General features: G+C 36.0%; 1 protein-coding gene across 2 annotated transcripts in view; it reads left to right on the top strand.

The window, feature by feature from the left end:
• The window catches only part of ZNF385D (zinc finger protein 385D), a 318,355-nt gene that overhangs the window by 187,416 nt on the left and 113,691 nt on the right, over positions 1–17,248 (top strand). The window lies entirely within an intron of this gene.

Raw genomic sequence — 17,248 nt, 5'->3', positions numbered from 1 at the left:
AAGATAGCATTTTAAGTCTGTATGTGCTTTAATTTTGGAGTTGTTTATACTATGTTTGATTGTTTGCTACAGAAAATCACACATATAGTCTTTTATACTTGCAGTTTAATAGTATTTTTTAGTCTCTTGGGAATGCTGAATGTAGGTAATATACTTTGCCTTTTGGGAAATAGTCAAATTTAGGACCAATGAAACATTTAACAGATTACATCTCTGTAAATAGGTACCAAATCATCTTTCAAGTCCAGGATTTTGTCTTCAGAAACTCTGTTTGCCTGCCATGGCCACCCAAATTCCAGATCGCCCCTTATGCCTTAATTATATTTGTGTTAGAGGTGTCAAGTTACTGTCCTAGAAGTATTAGCATTTTAACAAGGGGTTCTAGAGACTTCAAATCACTCAGACCCCTAAAGAATAAAATTTAAGTGGAGAACATGACAGAAGCAAAACGTTTGTGGACCTGAACAGTGTTTTACAAGTTATTTAGGGAATTTTTCACACCTTTTATACCTTTCCTAAGGATCAGATGGACTCTAGATCCATCACGGTGATACTAATTTTGCTTTGTGGTCAATATGAACAATTTATGTTCCCCCCCTCACCCCCCTCAAACCTGCTTTGCAGTGGAGTTGGTCCTGACTGATACAGAAGAGAGAGGGAATGTTGGTTTAGAAGGAATTTGAATTGCACGCTATTCACACTCTAGGCAAACAGAGGGCCCCATTCTATTGAGATGGACTCCAAGGTGCCATTATCTTGTCCTGAGTTGCAGACAGTGTGGAGATGACCAAACAGATCCAGATTCTGGAGAAAGTAAAGCCTTCCTGTATTTAATCTCCCCAGTCAAGTAGTTCCATTAAATGCTCTGGCAATGAGGATAGGATGTGAGATAATCAGGTACAGGAAATTGATGTGTCATAAATAAAGTGGCTTGTTTCCCCTGTGAGGAGAACATTTCATTTTGTATAAAGATTTGCTATTGTCTTATGAGCTCATACCTAATAGAACAATCATCAGATTATTTTATAACATTCCTTCTGTTGACTTAAAAGAAGGAAGAGTAAATTTCCTGCATAGCACCTGTCTTAGTCCATTTTGGCTTCTATAACAAAATACCATAAACTGTGTAGCTTATAAACAATAGAGATTTATTTCTCATGGTTCTGGAGGCTGGGAAGTCCAAGACAAAGTTGCTGGCAAATTTGGTGTCTGGTAAGGGCCTGCTTTCTGGTCATACATGGAGCATTTTTACTGTGTTCTTCCTTGGTGAAAGGGGCTAAGGAGCTCCCCTGGGCCTTTTTTTAATAAAAGTACCGATGTCATTTATGAGAGCATAGCCCTCATGACCAAATCACTTCCCACGTGGCCCCAACTCCTAATACCATCACTGTGGGGATTAGGATTTTGACATATGAATTTGACAGGAATACAAACATTCAGACCATAGCAGCATTTGAATGGCATTTGCTACTTTAAAAAAAAAAAAAAAAAGAATTCACAAAACATACAACATTTTATTTGAAAGGATATTTTTTGTTTATTGGGTTTTTTTTGTTTTTAGTGCTGATTTGATTTGGTTTAAGTTTTAAGAAATTTACCATAGAGTTGTTTAATTTACTAACAATAAAGTATTTTCAAGTGATGATTGTTACATAACAACTTCTTCTAGCTGTTGTAAAAAAGAGTCTTCCTAAAATGTACATAAGAGTTCTGAATGCACTTTGATCTTATCTAAATAGTCAGCAAACAATCATATAGTTCCGTAATTATTATTTTAATTGGCTCTTTCTTAGTTGCTTTTCTCCTTAATTTTATTGATGTTTCTCTTTGGAACTGATCAGATAATGATGCAAAGTCTCCCAGGAGCCATGTTGCTAGCTTCTTACATCTAATGGGGCTATTTCAAATATCTCCTCCTGCCAATGAGTTCACTGTCAATATTTTCCTCTGTATGAAGAAAACTTCCTGTAAATTTAGTAGTCAGAAATATACTTCAAGGTCACTGAACCCAATTTCTCACTGAATGTAAGAATTCCATCTGTCACATCCAGGGCAGGTCTTTTGGTTGATTATTCCCAGTGATGTGTCACTTAGCACTGCCAGACAGTAGTTTCAGTTTTTGGAGTGTTTCTAATCTTATAGGTTGATATGAAAGTCTTATTTGGAAACTTTAGAAATATTGCTGGATATCCTTTGGGAAATATATACATTTTATATGTATGATTATTAACATAAACATAAAGAGTGTAACATAGCAATAACTATTAACATACGTCTTTTCTAAAATGTAATTTTATTTTATTTCCTTGGTGAGAAAGAGTAGCAGTTTATCTTGCTAATAAAGTTTCAAGGTGATATAGGAATTAATATGTTTTTATTTGAGACAATTGGCTTCTCATTCTCACAACTTGGTTTTCAGGTCTGTCCCCCATGTGGTAAAAGGAAAATGGCCAAGGTATTGGGGAGACTGAACTAATCAGTCTGGGTCATAATTAAATCATTGTAGGTTTTACTATTCACTAGATGGTTACTGCATTAGTCTTCTTTTGCTGCTGTAACAAATGACCACAAACTTAGTGTCTTAAAATAACACAAATATATTATCTTATAGTTATGGAGGTGAGATGTCTGAAATGGATCCCACTGGGATAAAATCAGGGTTTTGGCAGGGTTGTATTCCTTCCAGAGGCTCTAGGAGAGAATCCAGTTCTTTGCCTTTTCCAGCTTCTAGAGGCTGCCTGCATTCCTTGGCTTGTGACCCTCTTCCATGTTGAAAGACAGCAATGGCTGGTTCAGTCCTCACCTGTAATCATTCTGTCAATTTTCTGCCTCCCTCTTCCACATTTACAGACCCTTGTGATCAAAGGGCCCACCTGGGTAATCCAGGATAATTTCCCTATTTTAAGGTCAGCTGATTAGCAACCTTAATTTCGTCTACTAATTTAATCCCCCTTTGTCATGTATTATAATATAATCATAGTTTCCAGGGATTAGGACTTAAAAATTGGGGGGAGTCCATTATTCCAACTGCCACAGATACTTTATTTGGATGTTTGATTTAGGTTTGAACTGAACTTCATTACCAACTGAATTTGTCATATAATCACCTAGTCCAGTTTCTTTGGTCTAGATAAGCTGGGAACATATCCATTCATTGCCCTTACATTTTCCCTTACCATGAAACTTGGATATATATTCACTACACAGTGCTGATTTTTAAATTAACAGTTTTATTTATTTATTTATAAATAGAAAGATCCAATGTTGAGTTTGTAAATGACATAGCAACATTTTAACTATGATTTACAAACAAGACATAGTCAATGCAGAATTGAAATACAGGAGTGGAAACTCTTAGAAACTTAAAAAATGTCTTTGTATTATTACTTGTCAATAAAAGGAACTAACATACTGGAGATGGTAGATTTGTTTACTTATTGACCAGTCATGTCCATAAGTTTTAATTTTATAAAATATTTAGATACTGAATGCCAATTATCAATTGATACATATATAAGAAGATAATCCTTATATAAAGAAAAAACAAAATCAAAATACAAATATATTCGATCATTTTATTGCCAAGAAAAGACATTCTAATCCTAATACATTTACCCTTTTGGTCTTTCCAGGTAAATCTGGAATTTGTCTTCCTGTTTCCATTTTTAAATGTAAAATCTTTCTGGAAAAATAACACTTTAATTTAGTTGTATTCTTGGTTGAATCCTCTATCACATATGAAAGTATTTTTGCCTTATGAACCTTTTTACATTTCAAAGCTTCTTCCTCTCCCAATGAAAATAATGACTTGTAGTTCTTTTCATTTCTGGATCATAAAAATTCAAGCTTTTATTTATTTTTTAACCCCTCATATAATGAACTGTGTAGTTTGGTGTTTGCCACACCTGTTTCCTGTATGGTAAAGTTTCCATTTTGGGCTCTGCAGACACCTTTTAAAAATATCATAAATTATATTGTATGCATTTTAAATCTGATTACCTTCTCCTGGTATAGGCTTTTTCTTGAAAAGAAAAGAAAAAAAAAAAAACCTCTTCTCGACATTCATATGAAATATACATAGGGTAATGCAGAAAGCTTCCAATTAAAGACTGAAAGGTTGTAATTTGTGCAATTATTTTATCAGCATCTTAAAATAAGCATAAATTACCAGGGAGCCTGGGCAAGTTAGTAAATGTGCCTTTGAAAGTAAACTTATAGCAGGACCAACATGATGTAAGATTATTGTCAGGTAGAGAATGTATACTCAATGATGGTTTATAAAATGGGAAATAAAATCTCAGGCTTCAAACTAAGGAATAATAAAACTGTAACATCTAAGTATTATTATAGTTAGCTTTCTAACAATAGAATTTTATAATATGTTAGAGACAGATGAAACATTTTGCTAATTTCACATGCAGAAGCTGATGTGCACAGAGCATAGATCTGCACAAGCTGGCTGAGTGGGGACAGTGTTCACTTCTCTACTGTTTATGTCTCATCTGGTTCAAGGTTGGGCAGCAAGTCCATCCTGAAGTTCCAGCAAGTGAGACAACAATGGCATGGATAGAGATCTGTGTGTTTTTTGCCAGTCAGTCTGTCCTAGAGAGAGGGCTTGAAGATCCCTTCCCTTATGGAACTAACTGGATGGAGTCAGAGCTGTTAGGGCACGTCATTCAGTGGCATGGCCTCACCTGTAAATACTCATGAGTCTTTTCAAATGACATCATTCATATTCAGTCCCACTCACGTTTCAAACATAAACATGTTGGAAGTCTAAATAGAAATTCAGATTACTGATCTATAATATAGTATCAACATGTCCTTTATGACTCAGGACTGTCAGGCACTAATTACTTCAGGGAACTGTTTGATAAAACACGAGGGGGAAAAAACCTCATTGGAAGATAACATTGTTTGGAGGCCTCAGACCTCTCCTAAAGAGGATCCGTGGGATCATTACCGATATAATTGATAAATTTTCCAATGGTGTTATAAAACAAAAATTATTATTTTTCTGCATTTTAGAACCCAGAAATATAGTAAAACTAATCAATATATCTGAATTGATTGATATCTCATAGTTATAACATTCATAACCAAGTGTGCCAATATAATGATGAAGATACCAACAGGAGTATTTTTTTCCCTACCAAATGACCAAATTAGATAGTTAAACTTTCTTAACATCATGTCTTAATACATCTTTTTAATATTTAAACCAATATTATTTGTGGGGCTGATGCTTAAAGGAAATACTGCTTAGATGGGGGAAAAACAAAAACTAATGGTGGTTGTATTAGGGTCAAAGAGCTATTATTTTACTTCTTTCTACTTTTCTTTATTTTCCAAATTTCCTCATAAGCATGCTTGAATTTTGTAAAGGAAAGAAGAATTGTCGCATCTATTATCTTGTTAAGGTTTTTAATCCGCATGTTTTGTCTCAAATTATAAATTCCATTTTGAAGGGCTCAGTTGCAATTTTCTAAATATTTCTTGCCCATTTCTGGCAGTGTCCACAGTCATGCCCACAAGAGTACATAGACATCATCACTCTTACACTTAGATTTCAGAATTTTATTGCATATCCTAGGAGAAATGTTAATAAATATCTACGCATGTGGGATGTGCATCTAATCCCAAACCTGAAGCAGTATCCAAGGAAGCAGAATGAAATAACAGGAAAATCATCAGGTCAGGAATTAGACAACCTGGTTGTCTACGCTGTCTTCTCTTAATTGGTCGCATGTCTTTGTGTTCTTCAGTGAACTTACAGGTTCCACAATCATCAAATTTAAAATGACTAGCCCTGCCTTACAGTGATGTTGTGAGAATTACATAAAATGCATCATGTAGGCAGTTGGATTATAAACTATGTAGTGAATAAAATTAAAAGGTCATTTTTATTCCATAGGATAAATAATGCAGTTATGTCTTTTTCTTTGATGTTAAATTACTTCTAAAGAAATACCAAAGTTTGAAAATATCTTTGCTATTTTTTTAAAAAAAAAGTATTTAGAAGGATCTGCTTTAAAGTGTCTGTATATAGTGTGTTTATCTATTAAGGTATGAAGTATTCACTCCTGGTAAATCTTTACCTTTTTAAAAATGTGGGGACAACTTGTCCTCAGCAGAGATGCATCTGTTAAAAAACTTAGCACCCCTTTAAGTCTGTTGCTGGTGCTACTATGTCCCTAAAGATCTTCTGAGGGACCCAGTTACAAATTAAATTCTCAGGAAGCTTTGAAACATTTCTTTCATAAGAGAGTATTCTCTGTTAATCTATAGGACTAACAGTTATTCAGAACTTTGGCCTGTACACCATGGTCTTCTCATTGGGTGCTTTTTCAAAAGCAGTTCTTTGTTGGGGCTACTCAGCTTGTGCAAAAGAGAGGACTCATCTGAGAACTGGATGAGGTTTAGTTGGGCTGTCGGGTGACCCGTGTATAAGGAGTGAGCTCTGGAGAGTGTGGTGATGGACTGTAGGTCATGGCTGTGTTTGAAACAAGTGATTGGAAAGTGTCTTTTGAAGGTTTTCTACTCTGAGTGTGCATCTGGGACACATTTCACCCCTCTACCTTGCTAACTTCTACATCTTCAGTGAAACACACTGCTTTGTCAGGAATTCTCAGAAAACAACTTTGAACAGAAGGACCAAGCAAGAAATATTGGGTCTAGCTCTTCGAGATTTCAGGAGAAAATAAGCCAGCCAAGAGCATAGGAATCTATTTAAGCAGTGTGCTTCTTTGGTGGAATTTTAAAAATAAAACCCCAACTATTGGGGCATTTCAGGATTCTCTGAATCAGGCTTTGATATATTCAGAGTTTTGTCTAGGGATGGAATGAAGGAAAAGAGACTGAGAAAAGAGAAATCTTTATCTATATTTCTATAGATTTTGTATCTTTATAAACAAAGAAAAAATAATAAAATTCATTTTTCTATCAACTTCTACTAGACATTAAAAATTTGACCCTGAATGTCTAGAAAAAGAAAGTTGATTTTAGATATGACTAGTAGATGCCTACATAACCTCCAGTAAGCAGAGTGGTATCTGTATTTCTATGGAGTACTGTAAACAACTAATAGGGTTGCTTTATATTAGTGTGTAGAGATGTCTAAGAAATCATTCTGTCTATTTGTAGATTGTGTAGATAGAGAAAACAAAGGTCAGAATATTTATTTGACTTTTACAAGGTCACTGGGCTGTTGAAACAGCTAGGTAAACAAGAAACAGGACTTGTGTAGATAGAGAAAACAAAGGTCAGAATATTTATTTGACTTTTACAAGGTCACTGGGCTTTTGAAACAGCTAGGTAAACAAGAAACAGGACAAGTCCCAGGATAGTTCTTTTATTTATCATATCAGGTGACATGCCCTAGAGTAAATTTATTTTGAGACTTGCATTGGTATCAGCCTATAGTGTTCAACTAAGACAATTTGCCACTTAAATTCTATACACAATACAGAAGTTAATCAAGGGTGGATATCAGTAGTATACTCCTCCATTGCTGGGATACAGAAACACATTTCAAAATTGAGAGCCACTTAAAGGGCATTAATATTGTAGTAAGTAAGCATGAAGGGAGCAGGAGAGAAACTGTGCTGAGAGTCTGTTTCACTGAATGCAGTTTCAGAAGAGGGTTCGGTGTGGGCAGAGCATGGAAGGACACGTGTTGGGGATGGTAGATGGAGTAGTGAAGCAATGGGAGTGTTTCCAATTAAATGAACTAAATATTGTCCACGGGTCCCAGAAAATGAAGCAAGAAGCCATTAGTACTAGGAAGGTTCTACAAGTCTTAGATATCAATCAATAAATGTTGAATAAATAAATGTAGTGCTCAAAACCAGAAACTTTTTTTTATTGCCATGACAAGAAAATAAAGGTAGAAACAGAAATCTCTAAGATGGTCTAAGTTTCCACTTCACTAAGGAGCATTTAGAATAATTGCTACATTTTGATTAAAATGAATTTTAAGTCTTCTCCAGTGCCTAATCTCTTTGCAATGCAGGATTGGTATTCTAAGCAACCGATTCCCTGAAATCTAAACATGAAAATTTACATGTCTTGAGAGGCAAATGAGTAAATGGAATTAGACTGGAGCATGGCCTAGAAACCGGTTCTTATGATTCTGAAAGCTTGCCTTTTAGCAGCCTCCGCATATTAGGTTACTTGCAAAAAAAAAAAAAAAAAGCAAAAAACACTAAATCACTATAAAAAAATCACCAAATTTTAACATTGTGATCATACATGAAGATTTCAGAAGATTTCGGAGTACAACAGCAATGTCATCACCACTTGACTGATGCAGTCTTATTCAGCCTTGGAATAAAATCCTTGATGTAATCCAGTTGCTCAGAATTTTTTTGCTACACATATTTAACAAAAATTTAATCAATTTTGTATCTCATTTTAAAATTCTACACATTTATCAAAGTATTACTAGGGACTAACAAAACTTGTGGAAATTGATTCAGGGTCACTAATAATTGGAAGTGTCAATGCTCATCCATTTCCGTTCATCCATTCATTGTAGTCACTGTTTATCAGGATCCTTTCCCTTTTTTGCTATGTTTCCTTACAGTTTATTTTAGCATTTTTATAAATCATCAGTCTCACCATAGCCCTGGAAACTAGAACAAATCTTAGATTTGTTCCTGGCCAAAGGAGCAAAGGAACTTATGAAAAAGGTAACGCATATTAGTATCTGTTCTTGTATCATTTGGGGTTTTGTGGCCATCTGTATCCTTCCCTTTCTAACAGTTGCTGTTTGCTATTGTCTCTTTTCTACTGTGTCCTATTCTCTGTATTAATTAACTAGGGTGATTGAGATGAAATACACTTACCTTTCCCAAGTGTCCACATGGTGGAAAATATCTGTACAGATGAAATGAACCTACCCATTCATTTTACCTTCTTTACATTAAAAGTTTCTTAGGGTGATTGGTTTAGTAGTGGCTATTTAGTTTGATCCTGAGCTTAAGGAGAATGAAACTGAACAAGGCATGCTATAAATTGCACACTGCTTTTGGATTACATTGCTGGAATTTCTCAAATGGCTTTAGAAACAGAATTTGAAAAGACAAATGTGTTCCTTCATATTCTATGGATCTCTACACAATCTAGATACTCTTATAGAGCACTGTACTTACACCCAATATTCTGACCCAGATTCACCTTTTTCAAGCCTGCCAAACCTCATTTTATTTTATTTTATTTTATTTTATTTTTCCTTTTTGTCTCTTTTTACTGACCGGTAACGGGATCGCAACCCTCAGTGTCGCGCCCGTACCGGGGACCGGCAACGGAATTGCAACCCTCGGTGTTGCGCCTGCACCGCGCTCAGCCAGTGAGCGGGAACCGGTAACCACATGGGATCCGAACCCTCGGCAGGAGCGCCGCCGCACTCCCAAGCAGCGCACTCTCCAGTGCGCCACCGGGCCAGCCCCCAAACCTCATTTTAAATGCCAAATACTGCCTTTGGGATCTATTGTCTCAGTCCAAATCTATGTTTTGATATAAATTGAATCTGATGGTGGTAAAGGTTGCAGTCATTTAGGAAATTCATTCCTTGTGAGGAGGGCCAATGGAGGCATGGTATGCTGTGAAAGTTAATTTTCTGTGTCCACATGTGATTTCCAGTGATACTTTGAGAAGCAAAGAGATCTTTTGGTAATCACACACAAATAACATTTAACATAAGTGGTTACTCTTTATTGGGCATAAATGAGCTTTTAAATTACTTATACAGGGTATCTGTGGAGATTGACGTATGGCAAATTTATTCTTATCAGGTTTATAGGGACATCAGGTCCTTCTGCACAACTGTTAACCTTCTCTGAACAGGTAGTCTCTGAACAGGTTTTATCCATTTCCCAAGCAGAGCTTATTTTCTCTGCATCAGCGAACTTGTCATGATAATCAACTTTTTTGTCTCAGCCATCAATCACTCTTGATTACAGCTGGGTAGAAGTTCTGTTCTGTTGATCAGCTCATCAGTGCGCATAATATTACACCTGGAGGCCAGTACAAATCATCCCTCCATGAGAAAAGCGTTTTCCTTCAAGGCTTTTGTCGATGGTTTTATCATTTACATGTGGGTCTCATTGAGTTGTCATGTCTATCTTTGATTCTGTCTTCTCTCTCATATAAAATATTCTCCCAAAATAGCTCTCAAAGTTTGCTTGATTATTTGTATTTACCGTTATTATTCTGCTTCTGCCTTTTTAATTCGAAAGAGTAGCATATAATCTATTGTATCCTTATTAGCATATTAACTTTTTCCAATTCTTAATGCAGATATTTTAGAAATTAAAACCTTATGAATTATAATTCAATGAATATTCAGTACTTCTGTAAAAAACAGTTTAGCATATGTTTTACTAGAGTGTTTGTTTGCAAGTCTAATTTTGTTGGTTTTTAGTGGTTTCCTAAGTTAGGGTTTTGTTTTATGTTTTGGCTTGGGCTAGGGAATATTTATCTTTAATTTTCATCTTTTTAAAGGAATACTAACTGACTATCTGCATGGTTGAAAGGACATTGAGAAGTGAATGTTTTTAAATCAATTGCTCAAAGACAACATTATTCTTATGCTGTGTCTGTAATACATGTTATGTGTAGCAAAAGTATTTCTTATTTCTCTGAGCCAACTCATATTTCTTAAAACAGTAGCATTTTCAGAGCAGTTACTAGAGCAATAATAAAACATTATCATGGTAAGACGTTTATTGGTTTCATAAAGTATTTAAAATAAATATCTGATTAAAAACATTTAATTTGTGTATTTCATAAAGATACTTTTTCTTTTTTGTTGTGCTTTCATTACTTTATTAAATCTGAAACAGTAATTTAGAGAGTCATGAAAGATATTTTGACATTTAGAGCACAAAGTATAAAGAAAACAGAGTAGCATATGAAATTACAGAGTAACCTGGGTTTGATTAGAAATCATGTCTTTCAATTTAAAGTCTTAATGAGAAAAACCTAAATTCCTTTGTGGTTGGATTTCTTATGACAGTGATATATTTCTAATTTTGAGTAAAGTAGGCCAACAAGGAAAGTTCTGTGTTTTCATTCAATTTCTGCATATACTGGTTCTTACTTTAATCTGTAAAACAAAACCAGGGCAAATGGCATCACTTAATGAGAAAGTGATCTACATAGAAATGTATAAACCACATAACACTGAAGGAGATTTCAGTGTTTTGAGAAGCTGATCTAAAAACTTAAACTGGTTCACCGATATCTCCGTGGTCTTGAGTCTTCCTGGAGTGCGAGTTGATGGGTTTTGTCAAGGGGTACTTGTCACTATGCAGGTTTGAAAGCTAATTTGAGTGTTTTGATACACTCACTCCTGTGGTTCCTTAGTAAGTCGCAGTCAGCAGGCTGGATCTTCTCATCAAGAGTAAGTCAAACTAATTCATCTCTTCTCAGGCCAATCAAATGATTTGCCACAAGAAACTTGTCACCTTAGCCTACAGTATGATTTTTATACTTGAAATAGTACTTTTAAATAGTAGTCACAGCCACATGACCTAATGAAAATCAGCCCAACATAAATGGCAATGTTTATGTATTTATAAAATACCCAGAGTAATTGAAAAATTTATTACAACTTATTGTAGAAAGTTCAATATGAAATGACAGATCTTTATTTTAAATGAATACTCAGGAAAGAGTTTTTTTTCTCTCTCTTTCCCTCTTTTTCCCAGCTTTTCCCCTCTGGAGATGTTTAGTTCACATTGTAATTCTATTAGCACATTACATGTTGGCAGAAAATTTGAAGCAGATTTTGGGAAGTAACACATTTGTGGTAGGATCCAGTTTCTAAAATTTTTTCCCTGACATCTCTAACTTGAAACAAGTTGCCAATCTTAAAACCTCAGTGGAAGAATTGACTCTACCAAAGGTATTTCAGGTACAGAACTAAGTTTCTTTCATTTCTAAACAAATTCCTAGGCCATTAAAGAGTGTCAAAGAGTTAACATATCACACAAACTATCCTATCTTATGAAGAGATGTATTCTCTAAAAAAGGGTTGATAACCTCCATATTTGTATCTCCAGCTGAAATCTCTGCCTCAGTGCCATAGTCAGGTATGTGCCTACTCACTCAATATCCTCAGTTGGTTAGCTAATAGAAACCTCATTCCTAAAGTGTTCAAAACTAAAGGTCATGTCTCACTCCTCCAAAACCTGCTCCGTGGACAGCGTTACTCTGATAATGGCAACTTCATCTTTCTGGTTCTTCTAGCTAAAAATAATGGAGTCATCGTTTACTCCTATCTCACACCCTATATCCAGTCCTACACAGACCCTGTTAGATGTAGCTCCAAAATATATCCAGAATCTGACCACTTCTCACCATTTTCATGTTACTCCTCGGGTCCAAGCCACTCTCAACTCTCATCTGTATTTTTATAAACATCGTCTTAATCATTCTCCCTGCTTCTATACCTCCTGCTCATCATTTAAATAATGTAAGAGAGGATCAGGTAGCTTTTCTGTTAAAAAAAAAAACTCTCCACTGGTGCAGAATTTCACTTAGCTTAAAAGGCAAATTCTTAGAATGGCCATAGAGCCCTATGAAACATGGCCTCCAGGAGCCTTCTTGAGCTCAGCTCCTCCCCTGCCCCTCACTCACTCTCTCCTCTCCAGCCACACTAGCCTGAACAGGGCTGGGATGAGGAAAGGCCAGGGAGGCACTTGTCTTGTATGCAGAATTTAAGAGGATGCTAAAAATCCCTCAGTAATCTAGACAAATAATATTTGAATGCCATATTAAAAAGATAAAATTGGCAAGCTCTGGCCCATGGGCTAGCTGCCTGTTTTTGGAAATAACATTTTATTGGAACCAGGTGAGTGAGGCAGGGTTGTGCAAGTGTAGGGTCAGATCCTGTCTGTACTTGAAATTCTGATATTTTGTTCATCATGGATTTTTAAAATTGATTTTCATTTTTTAAAATATTTCATTAAAATATTACTCATCTTGATGACTGAGTGGTTTAGTGTCTCCTGAAATTTTGCTTCCTAAACAAATGCTTCCCTTCTGTACCTCACCCAAGTCCTGTCCCTGCCCTCACCATGCCTGGAGTGCACCAAGCTCCCTCCTCCTTTAGGCCTTTGAACTGACTCTTCTCTCTGCCTGGAATACACCTTCCTCAAATTTCTGTGTGGTTTGCTTCTTCAAGCTTTGCTCAAGTGTCACTGTGTCTTGATGCTGATTGTGACCACTATATTTAAGATATCAACCCCCATCATCCTCACCCTCCTTACCTGATCGTTTTTCTCCTAAGTACTAATTACCTTCCAATATGCTACATAAATTACTTATTTACTATGTTTACCGTCCACCTTCAATTAGACTGTAAGCTCTATCAGGGTAAAGATTTTTGCCTGTTTGGTTCACTGCTTTATCCAAATAGTAAAGCATTGCTTGGCATGTAGTACTTTATGAATACTTACTGAATGCATAAATCAATGACTGATTGAATATCACGATGCTTATCAGTTACATAGATTCAAGCTTTCTTTCCTCCAAGTGCTATAATATTTCAATCCTCTCCTTTTTTGTCTTCCTTCTCTTTCCTACTCAAACATAAAAGCCTACACTTCATGACAAGAAATGGAGACAGTCTTAGGAGAGATGGGAGAAGCTACCTTTGTCCCTGTTCATCCTTGCTGAAGGAACATGGTCTTCTTCCTGCGAACTTACACCATTATCTGACCTCATAGTATTTGGTCTGTCCTTAGATATTAGATGGTTTCACAGTGGATCCAGGATTTTCTTGGTATCTTAGAACCAAGCACATTGTTAGGGTCCTCCGTAAGATAAATAACTAATAACATAAATTTCCAGTTGTCAGCTAGAGCAATAGTAAAGTGAAAGAGAAGTGTACTTCATTTTCAGATAAGTTGTTATTATTTAATCATCGAGAAAAGTTTGGATTATTAAGGGCTTTAGCACTGCCTAATCTTGGAGAACATAGGGGGATATTTGTTAATCACTAATAGATTCACCTCCAGCTTCCTGTTGTGATGGTGGGTTATCCATGATATTTTTCTTATTCCAATTGAAGCCTCGCTGTCTCTATCACAAACTCATGTAGGTTGGTGACATAGAAAGCTGTGTGTTTAAGAAACCTAGGAGTGACCAGTGATGGGATAGGGTCAGAGAAAAGCTGGACCTAGAAATAAGCATGGTTAGTGGCACCATTTCGTTTTCTCCTTTGTGATCGTTGGCTCATGTAGAACAGTGAGCACATGTGAAAGTGACTAGTTAGAGGCACATCATGGGTTAAGAGAGCTTCTAGACTAATATTCAAAATTAAATTATTTAGACTACAGGTGTTCCTCTGCTGTACACAAAGCCAAATTGAAAGAAGAAAAAAAATTCCCAAGTGTGTATATCTTCCCTTTTCTAATCCTTTACTCATGAGAGCAATTTTCTTTTATTATTCTTATTCTAATTCTAATAATGCTTTGAAATGATTTGAAGTAGCACAATAATTATTCTCCATGCCTAACAAAACAGGAACAGATAGAGATGTACATTTTTCTATTGCCTTAACTCTGGCAGTTGTCAAGAGATGAGATCTTTGTAGGTATTGCTCAAAGCCCAGGTTTCTTCAGGAAGCAATTTCCTAATAACCAGGACTGAGTAATTTCTAAGGTTTTGTTCAATTGAAGAGAGGAGGATCAAAGATGTTGAATGATTCAGTGAATTCTTCATGTGTAAGGCATTCTAGAAGGTTACTATTAGCTGCAGATAAATAAAAAGAAAAAAAAGACTTTATCAACTTTAATTGATAGTTTATACCTAAAGTAACATAATTATTTAGTGGCAGAATTAATGATAGATGCTGATGTTGTTACTTTGTTGGCATCTCAAAGAAGTCTAGGCAAATCCATGTTGCCATGTCCTTAAGATGATTTAGCTTAGAGTTAGTACAGTGCCAGTTACTAAGAACACGTCATCTGAAACTTAGTCTACACGTCTGTCTTGTGGTCTCAGTTTTTCTTATGTAGAAAAGGGTGTTGAGGCAGATTTTAAACACATGGACTCTCTTTCCCTGGGACTGTGATACCCCTTTACAAGGGCAATTGCCCAAAGTAAAACAAATAAATACAAATGGCGGTTAAATATTTCTTCCTTCATAATACTGGAGGGCATCAGGGGTGTCTTTCATGAACTATTGTTTTAAAAGCCATCCATCACTGCAAGAGTTTTCCCATAGATTAAGGACTAGATTTGCATTCTAAATGATTTCTTCCAACAGCTGCTGTAAGATAACTTGGCTGTAAGTTAAGAGTTTGCATTTGATCATCTGCCAGTGAAGATCATAAAATTCAGCTTGGCAAGAGAATTTAGGAAAAGAGGTCTCTCGGTCCAGCTGTGCTTATTGGAGTTAGTGGCATGCGATAAAGCACTACTCCAGCTCTCCACTTCTTGGGTCAGCCTGGGAGTGATTTGTTGCTAATGAAAGTAGAGTTTAGTTGGGGTTTCTTTGTGTCAGAAGAACCATCTTTGGTTGGGTATTTGGATGGAGGGATTATATTAAGCCTACTACAGTAGACATTTTAGTGTTGATGGAGCAATCTATTCCAATCTTTGGGTGATACACCTTGATAAATCATCAAGACCAATATTTCAGTTTTGTCCATCTTTGGTTGGGTATTTGGATGGAGGGATTATATTAAGCCTACTACAGTAGACATTTTACTGTTGATGGAGCAATCTATTCCAATCTTTGGGTGATACACCTTGATAAATCATCAAGACCAATATTTCAGTTTTGTACCTAGTCTACAATGCAAGTTCAGATGAGATAAATGTTATTTTCTGGGTTACTATTTGTTCCAGCTTCATGAAATGGAAGGACTAAGGGACTTGAGTCAAGCTGATTCCAGTCTCAGCACTTGTTAGTTGTGTGATTTTGAGAAAGGTTTTTTTTTTTTAAACTTCTATGATCTCAGATTCTCATTTGTAAAATGAAGATGATAATACTACCATATAAGATGGCTCTGAGAATTAACGTAGCACGTTCACAGTAGGCTTTGTGTTAAATTTCTTTCTTCCTTACATATTGATGTTGGCATAAAGATAGGAAATCTTTTCATACTACGAATCTTTCCAAAATCACTAATTAGGTGACTGTGGCAAAGATTTCTAGATGTCCCATTGTGCTTCTATCTTTTTTCTTCAATAATATATTTAAGTGGTAATTGGACGCTGCCAGTGTAGTCTATTCTTTTGGCCAATTCTTCTTCCAGAAGAGCTTTAAACATACATATTCATTAAGGTATTTAAAAAAGTATAGATAGATGATATAAATTAATTCTGGGAGTAATTTATAGCTTTACTTGGTGACTGACAGGTTGATTCTGGGTTTTCTCTCTTTTCCTTTCTAATTCTGCACCACACGATCTTGTGTAATAAACGCAGGCCTGACCTAACATTTTTCAAAAATGGTATCCAGTGAATTGCTGTTCAGGTATCAGACAGTTGACATTTTGAGTCATATAGGCGGATAATAAATTCACAACTATAGTTATAAATAAATTTATATGCTGTTGACAGATCTGCCAAAGGTTTACTTCTATAGGATTAGTGGAAGATGACTACCATTCAAGTGCTGAGGGCACCAGAAGTTTCTCAGAGAGAACCGGCCTTTATTTTCAAATAAGACAGCATGGGCAAAGAACAGCCATTTTCCATCTGTTAAGCAATCGCTTGATACTTGTGGTTTTCCAAGTGGAGAAAAGTTTCTTGTATCAGCAGTTCATTCGACAGGCCAATGATGAAGTGACTTCCTCTGCTCGTGTTGAATGGGGAAGTGCTTATTTCCCAGTCCCTTGGGAAGATTTAGAGCTGCAGCCTACAGGGCGAGGGCCACCTGCTCTTTCACTCAATGTTGGTTTGGTAGTACATCAGTAATTTCAGGGAACTGTGATGGCTTGTGGCCTTGTTTGTCACTGTAGCTTTATGCATAACTCGTCAATTTATGGCAGTGATTATATCCGTCTTCACGGAATACAAACCCAGGATTTGAATCACAAGATCTTTAACCCTCACATTTCTGGACCTGTGTGAGACAGTTGCACAAACTGTTCAAAATCAGAGGCAAATGATATGTTGGAGTGCCAGATAAAAGGCTGTTTGCCTTTGTAAAATGCCCTGATTTACCACCTTATGTGTTTCGTGAATACAGCAGTACCTAGAATAGTGTCTGACCATCGTAGGTACTCAG

Source organism: Galeopterus variegatus, unplaced genomic scaffold (genome assembly GCF_000696425.1).
Source record: "Galeopterus variegatus unplaced genomic scaffold, G_variegatus-3.0.2 Scaffold685, whole genome shotgun sequence".
Taxonomy (NCBI): domain Eukaryota; kingdom Metazoa; phylum Chordata; class Mammalia; order Dermoptera; family Cynocephalidae; genus Galeopterus; species Galeopterus variegatus.
This window is presented reverse-complemented; position numbering and strand designations above follow the sequence as displayed.